Consider the following 19,650-nt stretch of genomic DNA (forward strand, 5'->3'; position numbering starts at 1 on the left):
CCTAATGTTGGGGATATTACCCACGGTATGACCTGCCCTATTGGGCCGGGTCAGGTGCATGGCGATTCAACCTTCATGATCAAGATAAGCCTTGGCCCAGGATCCAGAAGGTGCGAGAAGATCTTCAATGGAGAGCCGGTTGGGCCCATGAGCCTCGATGGCGGTTCAAGACCCACAGAGAAGATGAGTCGCCGTGGTCGTTTTCCTTGCTTGGGAAACATGGCGGTTCAGAGATATGGCAGGTCACGATCTATAACATGGACTGGACTCTTGTAAAATCTAGGACCTCCACCTGTATATAAAGGCGAGTCTCTAGGTTAGATAGGGACAAGTTACAATCCATCGAGAGATAGGTCAGGCGAGTTATGCCCTCCTTGTAATCGATTCCACCATCAATATACACAAAGCATGATGTAGGCTTTTACCTCCATCGAAGGGGCCGAACCTGGGTAAACACGAGTCTCCCTTCCGCTCAACCCCTTTGAGTCGCCACTAAGGTGTGATGGCTCCATCACTAAGTCCTTTCACGAGGACATCTGCCATGACAAAACCACGACACACGACCCGTGCCCTTTCATTTCATTTTCATCGCGCGCGGACCAACCGACATGCTGAAACGCTGTCCCTTCCCGCGCCATGTCCGCCTTGCCTCCGATTTCATCACCGCCGGCCTACATTTGCCCGACGTCGGCCGTCCTGCATCGCCAGAATACCACGCAGCCCATGTGCGACCAAGTCCCGTCCGTCACACCGATGGAGATGACCTCAGACGCGCCGTCGTCACCGTGAATCAGGATCAAAGACGTCGCCATCGGCGACATCAATTTGGGCTTCTCCGTCGCTGTCGAGGCATAGGATAGGCAGATTCAGGGCCTCCCCGCCGCCGCACTTCATCTCCGCGCGACACCGAGCCCCGCCGAGCTTCAACCTACACGACGTCGAGCCCCTCTAAGCTCCTGCCCTGCCCACCGAGCTTCAACTTGCGTGATGTCGAGCCCCGTTGTTGCTTGATGAATCATATTATTGTAGATCATTGATCATATTATTTGTTTGGTATGTATGTTCAAATGTGTAAAAAGATGGATGGAGGGGCACGGCCGCGCTGCCCTAAAATAGGGTAGCTGCTGGAGAGGAGGTTCCCTATTGTAGGGCAGCTGGTAAAGCAGAAATGTTTTGGGTGCTCTCAAATGCTAAAACAGGTGCACTATACCTAAAAACAGCCCTCCTAAAAAAGGGCAGCTATTAGAGATGCTCTTAGACAGGCTGGGCAAACATAGGGTAAAAATCATATACTGCATATTGTACGGTATCCTCTATTGTACGACCAAGCACTTTCATATTTGACGTTTGATTGTCAGCACTTGTGTTTTAGGGTGTGCAAACACAAACCGCAATTGTTCGGCTCTATGCAAATGTGCTATTGTGCTCATCCATTTTAAATTCGGTGGGTTTGCCACCACATTACACATCACCATAATTCACCTCAAGAGAGAACATAAATCAACAAGTAAAGACACAACACATGAACACATTAACTACTGCATGTACACATAACTAAACACTAGATAGTAGCTTTGGAGTTTAAAGTCAACAGGGGCATTGATGTTGGAAATATGCCCTAGAGGCAATAATAAATTAGTTATTATTATATTTCTTTGTTCATGATAATCGTTTATTATCCATGCTATAATTGTATTGATTGGAAACACAATACTTGTGTGCATACATAGACAAAACACTGTCCCTGGTAAGCCTCTAGTTGACTAGCTCGTTGATCAAAGATGGTCAAGGTTTCCTGACCATAGGCAAGTGTTGTCACTTGATAATGGGATCACATCATTAGGAGAATCATGTGATGGACTAGACCCAAACTAATGAACGTAGCATGTTGATCGTGTCATTTTGTTGCTACTATTTTTCTGCGTGTCAAGTATTTATTCCTATGACCATGAGATCATATAACTCACTGGCACCGGAGGAATACCTTGTGTGTATCAAACGTCACAACGTAACTGGGTGACTATAAAGGTGCTCTACAGGTATCTCCGAAGGTGTCCGTTAAGTTAGTATAGATCAAGACTAGGATTTGTCACTCCGTGTGACGGAGAGGTATCTCGGGGCCCACTCGGTAATACAACATCACACACAAGCCTTACAAGCAATGTGACTTAGTGTATGTCACGGGATCTTGTATTATGGAACGAGTAAAGAGACCTTGCCAGTAAACGAGACTGAAATAGGTATGCAGATACTGACGATCGAATCTCGGGCAAGTAACATATCAAAGGACAAAGGGAATGACATACGGGATTATATGAATCCTTGACACTGAGGTTCAATCGATAAGATCTTCGTAGAATATGTAGGATCCAATATGGGCATTGACCAAGGAGTCCCTCGGGTCATGTCTACATAGTTCTCGAACCCGCAGGGTCTGCACACTTAAGGTTCGGCGATGTTTTATGCATATTTGAGTTATATGGTTGGTTACCCAATGTTGTTCGGAGTCCCGCATGAGATCACGGACATCACCAGGGTTTCCAGAATGGTCCGGAGACAAAGATTGATATATAGGATGACCTCATTTGATTACCAGAAAGTTTTCGGCATTACCGGGAATGTACCGGGAGTGACGAATGGGTTCCGGATGTTCACCGGGGGGGGGGGGGGGGGGCAGCCCACCCGGGGGAAGCCCATAGGCCTTAGGGGTGCCACACCAGTCCTTAGTGGGCTGGTGGGACAGCCCAAGAGGCCATATGCGCAGGAATCAAAAAAAGAAAAAAGGGGTAAGTGGGAAAGTGGAGAAGGACTCCACCTTCCAATCCTAGTTGGACTAGGATTGGAAGGGGAGGACTTCCCTCTTGCTTTGGCCGACCCCTTGGGGATCTCTTGAGCCTCAAGGCAGGTCCCTCCCCCTCCCTCCTATATATACTAAGGTATTAGGGCTGATTTGAGACAACTTTGCATGGCAGCCCGACCACATACCTCCACAGTTTTTCCTCTAGATCATGTCTCTACGGAGCTCGGGCGGAGCCCTGCTCAGATAGATCATGACCAACCTCCGGAGCGCCGTCACGCTGCCAAAGAACTCATCTACCTCTCCGTCTCTCTTGCTGGATCAAGAAGGCCGACATCATCGTCGAGCTGTACGTGTGCTGAACGCGGAGGTGTCGTCCATTCGGCACTAGATCGGAGCGGATCGTGCGACGGATCGCGGGACAGTTCGTGGGACGGTTCGCGGGGCGGATCGAGGGACGTGAGGACGTTGCACTACATAAACCGCGTTTCTTAACGCTTCCCACTGTGCGATCTACAAGAGTACGTAGATCGGAAATCCCCTCTCGTAGATGGACATCACCATGATAGGTCTTCGTGCGCGTAGGATTTTTCTGTTTCCCATGCGACGTTCCCCAACAGTGGCATCATGAGCTAGGTTCATGCGTAGATGTTATCTCGAGTAGAACACAAAGGGTTTTTGTGGACGGTGATGTTTGATTTGCTGCCCTCCTTAGTCTTTCTCAATTCGACGGTATTGTTGGATTGAAGCGGCCCGGACCGACATTATTCGTACGCTTACGAAAGACTAGTTTCATCACTTGACATGCAACCTCGTTGCATAAAGATGACTGGCGGGTGTCAGTTTCTTCAACTTTAGTTGAATTGGTTTTGACCTAGGCTGTCCTTGGAGAGGCTAAATAGCAATTTGCACATCTCCGTTGTGGTTTTTGCGTAAGTAAAATGTGATCTACTAGATACCCATAGCAGCCACGTAAAACATGCAACAACAATTAGAGGATGTCTAATTTGTTTTTGCAGGGTATGCTTGTGATATGATATGGCCAATGACGTGATATGATATATTGGATGTATGAGATGATTATGTTGTAATAGTTAATATCGACTTGCACGTCGATGCTACGACAACCGGCAGGAGCCATAGGGTTGTCTTTAAACTAACGTTTGTGCTTGCAGATGCGTTTACTATATTGCTAGGACGTAGCTTTAGTAGTAATAGCATGAGTATCCCGATAACCCCGATGGCGACACGTTGATGGAGATCATGATGATGGAGATCATGGTGTGGTGCCGGTGACAAGAAGATCGTGACGGTGCTTTGGTGATGGAGATCAAGAAGCACATGATGATGGCATATCATGTCACTTATGAATTGCATGTGATGTTAATCCTTTTATGCACCTTATTTTGCTTAGAACGATGGTAGCATTATGAGGTGATCTCTCACTAAAATTTCAAGACGAAATTGTGTTCTCCCCGACTGTGCACCGTTGCGACAGTTCATCGTTTCAAGACACCACGTGATGATCGGGTGTGATAGACTCAACGTTCACATACAACGGGTGTAAAACAGTTGCACACGCGGAACACTCGGGTTAAGCTTGACGAGCCTAGCATGTGCGGACATGGCCTCGGAACACATGAGACCAAAAGGTCGAGCATGAATCATATAGTTGATATGATTAGCATAGATATGCTTACCACTGAAACTATTCTCGACTCACGTGATGATCGGACTTGAGATAGTGGATTTGGATCATGTACCACTCAAATGACTAGAGAGATGTACTTTTTGAGTGGGAGTTCTTAAGTAATATGATTAATTGAACTAATTATCATGAACATAGTCTAATGGTCTTTGCGAATTACGATGTAGCTTGCGCTATAGCTCTACTGTTTTTATATGTTCCTAGAGAAAATTTAGTTGAAAGTTGATAGTAGCAACTTTGCGGACTGAGTCTGTAAAAATGAGGATTGTCCTCATTGCTGCGCAGAAGGCTTATGTCCTTAATGCACCACTCGGTGTGCTGGACCTCGAGCATCGTCTGTGGATGTTGTGAACATCCGACATACACGTTTCTGATGACTACGCGATAGTTCAGTGCAAAATACTTAATGGCTTAAAAGCAAGGCGCCGAAGACGTTTTGAAACGTCACGGAACATAAGAGATTTTCTGAAGAGATGAAATTTTGATTTCATGCTCGTGCCCTTGTTAAGAGGTATGAGACCTCTGACAAGATTCTTTGTCCACAAAGTAAAGGAGAAAAGCTCAATCGTTGAGCATGTGCTCAGATTGTCTGAGTACGACAATCACTTGAATCAAGTGGGAGTTAATCTTCCAGATTAGATATTGATGGTTCTCCAAAGTCACTGCCACCAAGCTGTGAGAGCTTCGTGATGAAATATAACATATCAAGGATAGATACAATGATCCTTGAGCGATTCGCGATGTTTGACACTGCGAAAGTAGAAATCAAGAAGGACCATCAATAGTTGATGGTTAGTAAAACCACTCAGTTTCAGGAAAGGCAAGGGCTAGAAGGGATTCTTCGTCAAACGGCAAAACAGTTGCTGCACTAATGAAGAGACCCAAGATTAAAATCCAAACAAGAGACTAAGTGCATCTGTTATGGGGGAAACGGTCACTGAGGCGGAGTTACCCTAGATGCTTGATAGATAAGAAGGCTGGCAAAGTCGACAGAAGTATATTTGATATACATGATGTTGATGTGTACTTTACTAGTACTCCTAGTAGCGCGAGGGTATTGGATACCGGTTCGGTTGCCAAGTGATTAGTAACACGAAATGAAAGCTACGGAATAAACGGAGACTAGCTGAAGGCGAGGTGACGATACGTGTTGGAAGTGTTTCCAAGGTTGATGTGATCAAACATCGCACGCTCCCTCTACCATCAGGATTGGTGTCAAACCTAAATAATTGTTATTTGGTGCTTGCGTTAAGCATGAACATGACTGGATCGTGTTTATTGCAATACGGTTATTCATTTAAAGAGAATAATGGTTACTCTATTTGCCTGTATAATCACCTTCAATGCTTTATTGAATCTCGATCGTAGTGTTACACATGTTTGGTGCCAAAAGATACAAGGTAATGATGATAGTACCACTTACTTGTGGCACTGCCGCTTGAGTCATGTTGGTGTAAATTGCATGAAGAGGCTCCATGCTGGAGGATCTTTATACTCATTTGATTTTGAATCACTTGTGACATGCAAATCATACCACATGAGCAAGGCCTTGTTTTCATTGAGATGAAGCAAGATAGTAACTTGTTGGAAGTAATACATTTTGATGTATACAGTCCAATGGGTGCTGAGGCACGCAGTGGATATCATTATGTTCTTACTTCAATGATGATTTGAGTAGATACAAGAGTATTTACTTAATGAATCACAAGTCTGAAATATTGAAAAAGTTCAATTTTGTTTCAGAATGAAGTTCGTCGTAACAAGAGGATAAACTGTCTACGATATGATCATAGAGATGAATATCTGAGTTGCGAGTTTTGGTACGCAGTTAAGACAATGTGGAAAGTTGTTTCGCAGTTCATGCCACCTCGAACACCATAGTGTGATGATGTGTCTGAACGTCATAGCCACGCCCTATTTGATATGGTACATACTATGATGTCTCTTATCGAATTACCACTGTCGTTTATGGGTTATGAATTAGAGACAACCACATTTACTTTAAATAGGGCACCGCGTATTTCCATTGAGATGACACAGTATAGACTATGGTTTGGAGAAACCTAAGCTGTCATTTCTTTAAAGTTTGGGGCTGCAATGCTTATGTGAAAAAGTTTCAGTCTGATAAGCTCGAACCCAAAGCGGATAAATGCATCCTCATAGGATATCCAAAACAATTGGATACATCTCCTATCTCAGATCCGGAAGCAAAGTGTTTGTTTCTAGAAACGGGTCCTTTCTCGAGGAAAGGTTTCTCTCGAAAGAATTGAGTGGGAGGGTGGTGGAACTTGATGTCGTTCGTGAACTGTCACTTCAACCAGTGTGTAGCAGGGCGCAGGAAGATGTTCGTGTGGCGCCTACACCAATTGAAGTAGAAGCTGATGATGGTGATCATTAGAGCTTCAGATCAATTTACTACAAACCTCGTAGGTTGACAAAGGTCACGTACTAATAGAGAGTGGTACGGTAACCCTGTCTTGGAGGTCATGTTGTTGAACAACAATGAACCTACGAGTTACGAAGAAGCAATGGTGGGCCCGGATTCTGACAAATGGCTGGAGGCCAAGAAATCCGAGAGAGGATCCATGTATAGAACAAAGTATAGACTTTGGAAGAACTACTTGATGGTAGTAAGACTATTAAGTAAAGATGGATCTTTAAAAGGAAGACAGACAATGATGGTGATAAGTCACTATTCAGAAAAGCTCGACTCGTCGCAAAGATGTTTTCGACAAGATCAAAGAGTTGACTATGATGTGACTTTCTCACTCGTAGCGATGCTAAAAGTCTGTTAGAATTATGTTAGTAGTTGCCGCATTATTTGTGAAATATTGCACATAAGAAATCAAAACATTGTTTCCTCGACGGTTTCCTTGAGGAAAGATTGTATGTGATACAATCAGAATGTTTTGTCGATCCTAAGGATACTAACAAGTATGCAAGCTCCAGTGATCCTTTTATGGACTGGTGCAAGCATCTCGGAGTTGGAATATACACTTTGATGAGATGATCAAAGCTTTTGGGTTTGTGCAAGGTTTATGAGAAACTTGTACTTCCAAAGAAGTCAGTGGGAGCACTATAGAATTTCTGATAAATATATGTGGTTGACATATTGTTCATCAGAAGTAATGTAGAATTTCTGTGAAGCATAAAAGGTTGTTTGAAAGGAGTTTTTCAAAGGAATACCTCGATTGAGCTACTTGAACGCCGAGCATAAAGATCTATGGAGATAGATCGAAACGCTTAATAGAAGTTTCAACAAGATGCATGCCTTGACAAATTTTTGAAGGAGTTCAAAATAGATCAGCAAAGAAGGAGTTCTTGACTGTGTTGTAAGGTGTGAGTTTGAGTAAGACTCAAAACCCGACCACGGAAGAATAAAGAGAATAGACGAAGGTCGTCTTCTATGCCTTAGCCGTAGACTCTAAAGTATGCCATGCTGAGTACCGCACCTGATGTGTGCCTTGCAGTAAGTCTGTTAAGAGGTACAGAGAGTGATCCAGGATTGAATCACTGAACAGCGGTCAAAGTTATCCTTAGTAACTAATGGACTAAGGAATTTTTCTCGATTATGGAGGTGGTTAAAGAGTTCGTCGTAAAGGGTTACGTCGATGCAAGCTTTGACACTAATCTGAATAACTATGAGTAGTGAAACATATTCGTATAGTAGAGTAGATATTTGGAGTATTTCCGAATAGCACGTACTAGCAGCATCTATAAGATGACATAAATATTTGTAAAGAACACACAGATCTGAAAGTTTCAGAACCGTTGACTAAAACCTCTCTCACGAGCAAGATGTGATCAGACCCCAGAACTATATGGGTGTAGGATTCGTTAGAATCACATGGTGATGTGAACTAGATTATTGACTCTAGTGCAAGTGGGAGACTGTTGGAAATATGCCCTAGAGGCAATAATAAATTAGTTATTATTATATTTCTTTGTTTATGATAATCGTTTATTATCCATGCTATAATTGTATTGATTGGAAACACAATACTTGTGTGGATACATAGACAAAACACTGTCCCTAGTAAGCCTCTAGTTGACTAGCTCGTTGATCAAGGATGGTCAAGGTTTCCTGACCATTGGCAAGTGTTGTTACTTGATAACGGGATCACATAATTAGGAGAATCATGTGATGGACTAGACCCAAACTAATGAACATAGCATGTTGATCGTGTTATTTTGTTGCTACTGTTTTTCTGCATGTAAGTATTTATTCCTATGACCATGAGATCATATAACTCACTAGCACCGGAGGAATACCTTCTGTGTATCAAACGTCACAATGTAACTGGGTGACTATAAAGGTGCTCTACAAGTATCTTCGAAGGTGTCCGTTGAGTTAGTATGGATCAAGACTGGGATTTGTCACTCCGTGTGACGGAGAGGTATCTTGGGGCCCACTCGGTAATACAACATCACACACAAGCCTTGCAAGCAATGTGACTTAGTGTATGTCACGGGATCTTGTATTACGGAACAAGTAAAGAGACTTGCCAGTAAATGAGATTGAAATAGGTATGCGGATACTGACGATCGAATCTCGGGCAAGTAACATACCGAAGGACAAAGGGAATGACATACGGGATTATATGAATCCTTGACACTAAGGTTCAATCGATAAGATCTTCATACAATATGTAGGATCCAGTATGGGCATCCAGGTCCCTCTATTGGATATTTACCGAGGAGTCCCTCGGGACATGTCTACATAGTTCTCGAACCCGCAGGGTCTACAGACTTAAGGTTCAGCGATGTTTTATGCGTATTTGAGTTATATGGTTGGTTACCGAATGTTGTTCGGAGTCCCGGATGAGATCACGGACGTCACGAGGGTTTCCGGAATGGTCCGGAGACGAAGATTGATATATAGGATGACCTCATTTGATTACCGGAAAGTTTTCGGCATTACCGAGAATGTACCGGGAGTGACGAATGGGTTCCGGATGTTCACCGGGGGGGGGGGGCACCCCACCCGGGGGAAGCCCATAGGCCTTAGGGGTGCCACACCAGCCCTTAGTGGGCTGGTGGGACAGCCCACGAGGCCCTATGTGCAGGAATCAAAAGAAAAAGAAAAAAGGGGGGAAGTGGGAAAGTGGAGAAGGACTCCACCTTCCAATCGTAGTTGGACTAGGATTGGAAGGGGAGGACTTCCCCCTTGCTTCGACCGACCCCTTGGGGCTCTCTTGAGCCTCAAGGCAGGTCCCTCCCCCTCCCTCTTATATATACTGAGGTATTAGGGCTGATTTGAAACAACTTTGCCACGATAGCCCGACCACATACCTCCACGGTTTTTCCTCTAGGTCGTGTTTCTGCGGAGCTCGGGCGGAGCCCTGCTGAGATAGATCATCACCAACCTCTGGAGCGCCGTCACGCTGCCAAAGAACTCATCTACCTCTCTGTCTCTCTTGCTGGATCAAGAAGGCCAAGATCATCGTCGAGCTGTACGTGTGCTGAACGCGGAGGTGCCGTCCGTTCGGCACTAGATCGAAGCGGATCGTGGGACGGATCGCGGGACAGTTCGTGGGACGGTTACTAGACAACACGACTTGGTAGAACTTCACACACCGAAATCAAATGTGCCCTCGCAGATGAACTTGTGACATCTGTAGGTGGCGGTGGTGGAGTTCGCGCCACCATAGACCTTCACTTTCTACCAGAGCTTAGAGAGCTTGAACATGCGTCGGGGAGTATCTTGTGCTTTCGGCAGAATTAGGGCCAACCCCGCCAAGCACGATCTTGTCCTGAAATCTCTCCACTTGCACCCTGTAGTCATCATATTCCGCATCCTGGACAAAGGCAACGCCGATAGGGTGACCCTTCTTGCTGATCGGATCACTCATCTGGATCAATCGACCTTCATCAGAGGCTGGCACATACTGGATGGTGTGCTCGTCCTTCATGAGACTATCCATGAGGTCCGCTCCTAAAACCTCAAGGCAGTCTTCCTGAAGCTGGACTTCCACAAGGTGTATGAAAATGTTAGCTGGGATTTCCTTCGGGAATTTGTACTGCGTAAGGGATTCGACGACCGATGGGTGACTAGGGTGATGCAGATGGTCTCCTATGGCCGTACTGTAGTAAACATCAATGGGGATATCAGACCCTACTTCCCCACCATGTGTGGGGTTCATCAGGGTCATCCTTTCTCCCTGTTACTGTTTAACACGGTGGTTGATGCGCTAGCCTCCATTTTTGACAAGGCCAAGGAGGTCGGCCACATCAGGGGCATCGTCCCACACCTGGTGGGAGATCTTGGCATTTCTCTCCTGCAATATGCGGATGACACGATCATCATGCTTGAAGGCTCAGACTATGACATCTTGAACCTTAAATTCCCCCTCCTCTGCTTTCAACAAATGTTCGGTCTCAAAATAAACTTTAATAAGAGTGCGGTCATGGTCCTGGGCTACCTCCTGCCGCGTCCGAGAGCATCGCCGACCGCCTCAATTATCAGCTGGGCTCCTTCCCCACTTCATACCTAGGGATCCCCATTAGTGACACCCGCCTCTCAGTTGCGGAGCTGCGACCTACGGTCGGCAAGCTTCAGCACCGTATTGAACCATGGCAGGGGTGGTGGCTATCGAAGGCTTCCCAGACGGTTCTCACCAACTCCTCCCTGTCCAGCTTGCTGCTCTTCTTGATGAGCTTCGACTGCTTGCCAGATACCATCCACCATGAGATCGCCACGGTTCACGCGTGATTCTTCTGGGCCGGCGAGGGAGATAAGCAGAAGTACCACATGGTGCGATGGTCCGATATCTACAAGCCGCGCGAGCAGGGTGGACTTGGGATCATGTCCTCCAAGCATATGAATATCGCTCTGCTCACCCGCTAGCTCTGGTGGATTGCTAAGGGTGAGGGGGCCTCTGGTTTCGCATAATCCAGAATAAGTACTTGCGCGGCCAGCCTCTAGCCTTCTGCCAGCGGTCTGGGGGTTCTCAGTTCTGGCAGTCCCTCATCTAGCTGCTCCCGGTCCATCACATTGGGACCTTTATCGAGGTTGGCTCTAGCGCATCCACCTTGTTCTGGTTTTACCGGTCGACCGGCGAGACCCCCTTTGCTGCGTGTTTCCTGGCCCTATTCTTTATCATGGTCGAGCCTCGAATCTCGGCGGAGGAGGCCCTTATCGACCTCAGGTGCCTCGCTTTTAGACAGCCTTTCGGCTTATGGACACAATCGCCTTGCAGGACCTCCTGGACTCCATCGTCCTTCATGAACTGGACGTGGAGCGATCCATCGACTGTCTCTCTTGGTGATTAGAGCCATTGGGGTGTTTCTCTATGAAGTCCCACTACTAGGCCATAATGCCATCCCAGGGCATCTAGCCTCTCGCAGCGCTCTGCGAGATCTGGCTCCCCTTGAAGATTCGGGTATTCCTCTCGCAGTGGCTTCGTGGCCGCCTTCCCTTTGGTGTCGAGGTCCTTAAGTGGAATGGACCAGGGGATGGCATATGTCCGCTCTATGCGATGGAAGAAGACTCAAATCACATCTTCTTCTCTTGTGTATCCATGCAATTCCTCTGGAGTTGTTTCCGCGAAGTGGTCGGTGGCGCCTGGTGCCACAAAAGCTTTCATGACCTTTTCGCTGAATTCCAGGCTATGTCCCCATCGGTCAGCCACACTAGGTGGCTGACGGCTGGGGTTCTGGCCTGGACGCTGTGGACAGTTCGGAATAACCTTGTTATTCAACGTGTTCCTCTTCATCGTTCTACTGACACGGTGTTCAATTTGTGTGGATATCTGCAGCTCTAGCGTCCGCTTAGCCGCTCGCGGGATTGAGAAGCCATTAACTCCATCATCTCTCGTCTTCGTGTCATGGCTCTCCGCTTGGTGCCGCCGCTACCTCTGCCACCTCCGGAGCCAGATTAGTGTTCCCTCCTCCAGGGCGCGCCGCCATGTTGTTTCTATTTCTTTGGGCTTGGTGTGTTGTGCCCACAACGTAACCTTTGCACGCTATGTTGTGCTACCTCTAGTACGACGTGCATGTGTGGTGTTATGACTGTTCTGAGATGTTGTGGTTTGATGGTTTGCTTTATCTATAAAGCGGGGCAAAAGCCTTTTTTGTTATAGCTTGAACACCTGTGGGAGGGGGATGTAGATCCATCTCTTCATCACTGGTTAGAATGGCTTGCAGATGACGAGCGTAGCGATGTTCTCCGCGTCGGTGATTGGGATGTAAAACCGATGAGGCTCAATGGGTGCAGTCTCATGACCAAGCCTCCGCCTTTGACCAAGAGTTTGATGGAGGTCATTGTCAAGTCTTGAAGGACAGATGCAAGGAGGATGCGTGCACCACCATCGAGAGGCGACGGGAAACACGTCACCAATCGGACGGTCACACTGATCCAATCGTCGACGAGCGAGCACCGGGAGCACCCGATAGCCTACCTTATGAGGTTAGTTGCCCGACATTCACCCCCGAGTTGCGGCAAGTCCGCTGGCCTTCTAGCAAAGACTTCAAGCCAGAGCTGCCAGAAAAATATGATGGCAAGATCCACTTGTCAGAGTTTCTTGGCATCTACACCATAGCGGTGCAGGCTGCCGGGGGGGGGGGGGGCGATAAGAAAGTGGTCGCCAACTACTTCCCGCTAGTGCTCAAGCCCAACGTGAGGAGTTGGCAGATGAACTTGCCACAGGGATCTATTTCCTCTTGGGCAGATCTGTGCAACCAATTCGTTGGTGCGTACCACGGGGGTCACAAGCTCCCGGGGAAACCCAGTGATTTGCATGTGATTCCTGAGAGAGACGCCGAGACCCTCCGCAAGTACATCCAAAGATTCAGCTGTGTACGTCACAACATGCTAAACATCCACCCTGCCGCGGTGATTCTTGTGTTCCATACGAACGTACACAATTGTCGTATGCGCGAGGATATGAGTATCAACAAGATACAGGATGTCGCAGAGCTTTATGCTCTGGCTGACGGATGTGCACGGGCTGAGGAGGGAAGAAGACACCCCGAAGAGGACGTAGGCGCGGAAGTCGACACAGACGACGTTGACAACATGTCCGCCTCACAGGGGAAGGGCCAGAAGTGCAACAAGAAGCACAAGGGCAAGGCAGTTATGTCTCTCAAAGGCGCCATCAACTCCACTGCCGACAAGAAGGCCAAGTCTGAGAGGCCTAACAACGATGTTGTCGCCTACTCCAGAGATGACGAGGCCACGACAGGAGAGAAGACTGGCAGGCCGTACTGCAGGATTCACCTCACCAAGGGCCACACTAATACCGAGTGCCACCAAGTAGAGCAGCTTGCTCAGAAGTAGAAGCAAGAGTGCGAAAGGCGCAACAAGTAGAAGAGCCAGGATAGTGCAGGTGGATCGGACAAGAAGAACCGTGGCAACCGTCGTGGTAAGGCAAAGCAGCAGAAAGAGAAACTTGCTCGAGGCCGAGAAAATAAATCCGATGATGAAGAAGAAGATGACGACAAGGACAAAGAAGGATCTAATGGCCAGTTGTTCCAGAAAGTTGTGGATGCTATGTGTGTCGATGGAGGCTGATATGTCTCTGTCGTATCTATAATTTTTGATTTTTTCATGCCAATATTCTCCAACTTTCATATACTTTTGGCAACTTTTTATACTATTTTTGGGACTAACATATTGATCCAGTGCCCAGTGCCCAGTGCCAGTTCCTCTTTGTTGCAATTTTTGTTCGCAGAAAAATCCATATCAAACAAAGTCCAAACGGGATAACAACTTACGGATATTTGTTTTGGAATATATGTGAATTTTGGGAAGTGGAATCAACATAAGGCGGTACCCGAGGGGCCCACAAGCCAGAGGGGCGCGACCTGGGGGGTAGGGCGCGCCAGGCTGGCTTGTGGCACCCCGTAAGGTGGTTGGTGCCCTTCTTTCACCGCAAGAAAGCTAATATTCAAATATAAATAATGTTAATTTTTTAGCCCAATCGGAGTTACGGATCACCGGGAATATAAGAAACGGTGAAACGCCAGAATTTGAAACATAGAAAGAATAAACAGAGAGAGAGATACAATCTCGGAGGGGCTCTCGGCCCTCCAACCCCATGGAGGCCAAGGACCATAGGGGAAACCCTTCTCCCATCTAGGGGGAAGGGCATGGAAGAAGAAGAAGGAGGGGTCCTCTCTCCCCTCTCTCCCGGTGACACCGGAACACCGTTGGGGCCATCATCATGACAACGATCTACACCAACAACTTCGCCGCCGTCATCACCAACTCTCTCTCCTTCTATGCAGCAGTGTAACACCCCTTCTCCCCACTGTAATCTCGAGTTAAACATGGTGCTCAAATCTATATATTATTTCCCAATGATGTATATCTATCCTATGATGTTTGAGTAAATCCGCTCTGTCCTATGGGTTGATTGATGATCATGATTGGTTTGAGTTGCATGTTTTATTATAGGTGATGTCCTATGGTGCTCTCTGTGTCACGCAAGCGTGAGGGATCCCTGTTGTAGGGTTTGCAACATGTCTATGATTCTCTTATGGTGGGTGGCGTGAGTGGCAGAAGCACAGACCCGAGTAAGTAGGTTGTTTGTGTATGGGAATAAAGAGGACTTGATACCTTATAATGCTATGGTTGGGTTTTACCTTAATGATATGAAAGTGTGTTATATCGACTAGAGGGGGGTGAATAGGAGATTTTTAGAATTTCATCACTGAGGAAATTCCTTTTGAGGAAATTCCTCACTGATGACTAACTTGCAGCGGAAACAACAAAGGATCAGGAGTGCAAAGTTTCACTACATCAGTTTTCAAGGTGAAGAATATCAAAAGCCGTTTGCACAGTATGCATGCACACAGAAAAACAGGTGAGGATTTACTCGCGTGAAGAATTTGGGGTTGAGGAATTTCACAGAAAGTCTTCAGCAAATTCTTCAAACAGTGACAATGAAAATCTTCAACATACAATATGAGGAATTGAAAGAGTTGAAGAAATAGTACCCGTTTCACAGTGAAGACAATGGTTGATGACCCAGATCCAACTGTTGTGACAGTTGTACATCTGGTTTGGAGCGGCTTGGTATTGAAACCAAAAGACACACAGTCCCAGGACACACAGTCCCTACCGTATTCTCACTGAGCTAAGAACACACAGTCCTCGCCCAACACTCGTGGTAAGTCTTCAGGGCAGACTTCCAAACCCTCACAAACTTGGTCACCTGGCGTTCTACAATTGACTGCTGGATTGCTCTAGACCATGACGCCTAACCGTCTAGAGGATGCACAGTCCTCAAAGGAAAAAGGCTTCAGTCCGACACATGAACAACTTCTTCAGTGATGCTCAATCACTTGGTTTTTGGTTTGCGGTTTGGTGTATGAGTTATTTCCTCACTGATGAATTACTCTCGAAGACTCTGAGGAATTTGGGTTGCTCTTATGACAAGTGTTAGTTTCTAACGGAGCAGCCAACCAGCTAATGGTTGTGGGGGCGGTTATTTATAGCCTGGGAGCATCCCGACATGATTTGACATTAATGCCCTTAAATAATATGACCGTTGGTGTGGATAAGATCAGTGATGTGGCGCGACTTGCGGTAACGGTCTTGACCCTCAACTGTGAGAGTCCTCATGTCTCTCATATTCCTCACTTGAGGCTTTTGGTAGGATTAGGCTTGGGTTGAGCATCATGAGGAAATTCATTCCAAAGTGTTACCTCGACCCCCTTTAACAGTACGGTGTTCCTATTACTCAAAGTGTGAAGAAAAATAAAACAAACATGATAAATCTTCATGCTTCAAAGTCTTCAGATTGATTTTGTTCACGACACACCGAATTCCTCATTTTCAATATCTTCATGAGGAATATCAATTTCATCGCAATTTCTTCGCGATTCGATTCTTCAGCTTCACACCAATTTCTTCAGCCGAAGATATACATTTTTAGGGGTCAATATTCATCGAATATTTCAAACTCCTCAATGACTTATAGATCTCGTGTACACTCATGAACACATTAGATACTTAACCTATAAGTCTTCAGACCACCAAAATCACTAAGGGGCACTAGATGCACTTACAATCTCCCCCTTTTTGGTGGTTGATGACAATTAGGTTAAGTCTTCAACGAGGATAAAAATATGAAGTGTAAATACTCATTTGAGGAATTTGAAATAAAGATACAGAGAGACTCCCCCTGAAGATGTGCATATCTTGAGGATTTTGCTTTTCACAGCAAATGCACATTGATGATTTATATCATGGAGATTTCCCCCTCAGTCTTGTAAATCATGCATACATACGACATATAGTATGAAGAAATTGAGAATGCATGTTGAGAAATGGTATCTGACGAATTCTAGAATGCGTGCATTAATATTTTGAGGAATAAGCATGCGAAGAAAAACATTCAAAAGCGTCAGAGTACCATCGGGCTTAAGTTACAACTCATTACATAAAACACTTCAGAAGAGCCAAGAGTTTGTAACTTAAATAAAGTTCATAAGCCCCCAAAATATATCCCGCATGAAGACTAACTCTCAAATTTCTCCCCCTTTGTCATCAAGTGATGAAAAGGGACAAAAGTGAGGACTAACGCCCCGTGAAGACTTTCACTTCTTGGCAGTTGAGGAAGACGCGTGAGGATTCTTGGGAGCAGGCTTCCTCCTTGGACCAGTGGCAGTGTCTTGTTGGTCTTCATCTGATTCTGCAGTGCGGAATGAAGAAAAAGAACTGTCGTCAAGGTATGGAACTGGAATTGGCCTAAATTTCTTTTTTGGTGGCCATGACGAGTCAAAGTCCTGTGTAAACTCCAATTCTTCAAGTTCTGCTGGAGTCTTCAAATGAGCCAGTGTGGCCCAGGTGCGATCAAAAACCTCATGGAGATAATGATGATTAAGCTTCACTGCATTCTGAGTCTCATTGAGGGTTTTGACAATGGCGCCGAAATGGCATTTGACCCACTTGTGATTTCGATCTACCTTTTGATGAAGACTGAGGAGAAGCTCTCTGATATTCATCACCCTTGGAGCAACAGGACTTGGCGGCTGGGTTTCAGTATCATCCCATGAAGAATATGCATCTCGCTCACGGAACTGGCCATCAAGGGACCGACTGCCTTCATCGATCACAGACTTGCCTTTTCCTTCAAATGGCTCAAAAGTCTTGTTGACCCTGATTGGAGGCATATATCCAATGTGATTGTTGAAATCAGCATGATAGTTGATGCCTGACCTGCGTCTGATGAATCTCATGATCCATGGAGCGTAAATCTTCAGGTCAAAAGGGGACATTACATTTTCCGCCAGAGTCCTCAAGAAGAAATCATGAATGTTTATGGGAATGCCATAGATGATGTTGAAGAGGATATTCTTCATGATCCCTACGACATCTTCTTCATCATCATGGCCCTTGATTGGCGCAAGAACACTGCAGAGGATTCTGTAAACACTCCTGGGTTCATACTTCAGTTCATGGACCAGGAAGGTTGTTCTTGGTGGTTGGTCCTTGGCCAAAGGCTTCATGAGGACTTCCATCAGCTTATTGGGCAGCTCCCTTTCATCATACATCTTCACGTCCTGTTCTGAAGGAATTGACACAGGAAGTTCTCGCAGCAGCTCATTTGCAGGGGCCTTGAAGTGTGGGCTACGTCATCCAATCCAGCACCCAAGTGTTGATATCTGTTGGATCTCCAGAGATACGCAGAGTTGCATAGAATTGAAGAACGATCTCGCTGTTCCAATCGCAGATATCAGAGCACAAAGGGAGCAGTCCTGCTTATGAAGAACATTGAGGACTGGGGCAAAGCAAGGAATTTCTTCAAGCTCAACATGAGGAATATGCATGTGCTGAATTTTTTTGTTTCTTCCACAAAGCACAGATGCATAATAGTTGAGCTGAGTCCTGGTCCAAAACTTCATGTGCCTGATGTGAGGCTTGTTATAAGGATTTTCTTCGATGAAATACATGCGTTCTTCAAAGAACGCTTCCTTCTGAAACTTTGGCCGCTTGGAGAAGGGCTGACGCTGCATGGGCTGAAGGTTTTGCTTCTTTCCTTGAGGAGAGACAATCATTGCAGTCTCCGGATTGACAGAGCAGTCTCTGTATTTGGCGCAGGGGCATTATCTTCAGCATGTTCCTCAGGATGAGGAATTTCATCTGCCTGAGCCTCAGGTTGAGGATCTTGTTCCGGGTGAGGAATTTCATCAGCCCGAGCCTCTGGTTGAGGGTTTTGCTCAGGAGGAGGAATCTCTTCATCCTGAGCCTCAGGTCGAGGATTTTGCTCAAGATTTGGATTTTCTTCAGGCTGAGGATCTTCTCCTTGTTTTTCCTCAGCTTGAGGAGTTTGCTTGGTGGAGGAGCCAAATTCTTCAGCTGGTGCAGCTGATCCTTGAGTAGGTTCTTCAGGAGGAATGAAAGTCTGAGGACTATCATCAATTTTAAATTCCTCATCATTGTGTTCCTTAGACATAGCATTCTTCATTTCCTCATCAATCATGTGCTCCTTTACTTCAATTTCGAAGGGAGTCATTTCGTAGGATGGAGCAATCTTGAGAGGCACAGAATCCAACGGAGCATTTTCATCAAGAGATTTGAGGCGCTTGGCCTCAGTTGATTCTTCTGTTGAGGAAGCTTTTCTTTTCTTAGCTTTCTTTTTTGCAGCCCTGGTTTTCTTCACGTATGATGTAAACGGAGTCATTTTGTTCACCTTTGAAGATTTTGGTGAAGGCATTTTCTCTTCAGGAGGCGGAGTCGTATCCGTCCTGGCAGTTTCCTCAGCTGAAGCAGTTTCTTCAGCTGGAGCAGAGTCATCAGCTGGCTTAGAAGCATCATCTGGAGCAGAGTCATCAGCCGGCTTAGATGCATCAGCTGGAGCAGTTTCATCAGCTGGCTTAGATGCATCAATTGGAATTTCCTTGGTTATTTCCTCAATAGCAGGTTTATCACGTCATCAATAGGTGTGTTGGGGTCATCATACCATACATTGATGTAGTCCAAAAGGACTTTTGGGTCCATGGCCAGAGGAATGGCGTTGCTTGAAGCTTGTGCAACTCGCTCCTGCTTGTTTCTGATGATTGCATGCAGAGTCTCATCATCATATTCATCACTGCCTTCTGATGCAGAAGGGACTTTGATGATTTTGCCTGGGCTTGGTCTAGTTCCTCTTCCAGCAGTCACCTTAGTCTTCATTGGTGTTGGTGAAGACTTTGTCTC

The 19,650-nt window shown here is 46.0% G+C and overlaps 1 pseudogene; it reads left to right on the forward strand.

Annotated features, from left to right (window-relative positions):
• The first annotated feature begins 636 nt into the window (after positions 1 to 636).
• Positions 637 to 13,782, forward strand: LOC123428413 (annotated as a pseudogene).
• Positions 13,783 to 19,650: the final 5,868 nt, after the last annotated feature.

This window comes from Hordeum vulgare, chromosome 2H, assembly GCF_904849725.1.
Source record: "Hordeum vulgare subsp. vulgare chromosome 2H, MorexV3_pseudomolecules_assembly, whole genome shotgun sequence".
NCBI lineage: Eukaryota > Viridiplantae > Streptophyta > Magnoliopsida > Poales > Poaceae > Hordeum > Hordeum vulgare.